The following is a 938-nucleotide window of genomic DNA, read 5'->3' on the forward strand; positions in this document are numbered from 1 at the left end:
TTGTCACCTACAATCGATGCATAAAGAATATATGTAGACTCTGTAACAGACTAATGGCCGACCTACATCAACTTGGAAAGTAAATGACTAAACTGCCCTCTAACTAACTCCTCTGACTGATAACAGACTAATAGAAAATATCCAATAATTCATTTAGGTAAAAGCTTCGATTAACTTTATATAAACAATGAAAAATTCCTAGAAGGCTCTAACCTTCTAATATCTCGTAGAAGCTCTCTTGAAACTTTGTTGTAACCTCTTTCTAAGTCAATTAACACTATGTGTAAATTCTTTTTTTCTTTACTGCTCCATCAATTTCCTTACAAGATGAATGACTTTTTTAGTTGAGCGTCAACATGAATACAAACTAGTTCACGGAAATTTTCACGGCCCTCCTCACCATCATCTCCTCCACCCTCTTTCAAACTTTCATAGTGTGACTTAGTAACTTGATAGATACCTATATAGATGTTTCAATTTTGAATGTCACCCTTATTCGCAAGTATTGTACTCCACTCTTAGGGTGTGTTTGGTATGAAGGAAAACATTTTCCGGAAAATGTTTTCCAATTTTCTCATGTTTGGTTGGGTTTAATGTTTTGGAAAATGTTTTCCAAATCAACTCATTTTCCTTAAATTTAAGGAAAATGACTTCCCTTCAAAACTTAAGAAAAACATTTTCCAAACCTCTCTTCCAACTTCAAATTACAATTACTTTTTTATTGAAAAAATCAATTTATTTTGTCCCTACCCTCAAACCAGCCCCTAACCACCCCCAAAAATAATAATTTTAAATCTTATTTTTAAATTCAATTTTTTTCACCTCCTACCCAGCCCCCCACCCACCACACCCCACCCCCGCCCCCCAAAAAAAAAATTTAAGTTTGTTTTTAAAAATTATTTTCAATTTCAAAATTTCATTTTTTCACCCTACCCTTG

This window comes from Solanum stenotomum, chromosome 10, assembly GCF_019186545.1.
Source record: "Solanum stenotomum isolate F172 chromosome 10, ASM1918654v1, whole genome shotgun sequence".
In the NCBI taxonomy this organism is placed as follows: domain Eukaryota; kingdom Viridiplantae; phylum Streptophyta; class Magnoliopsida; order Solanales; family Solanaceae; genus Solanum; species Solanum stenotomum.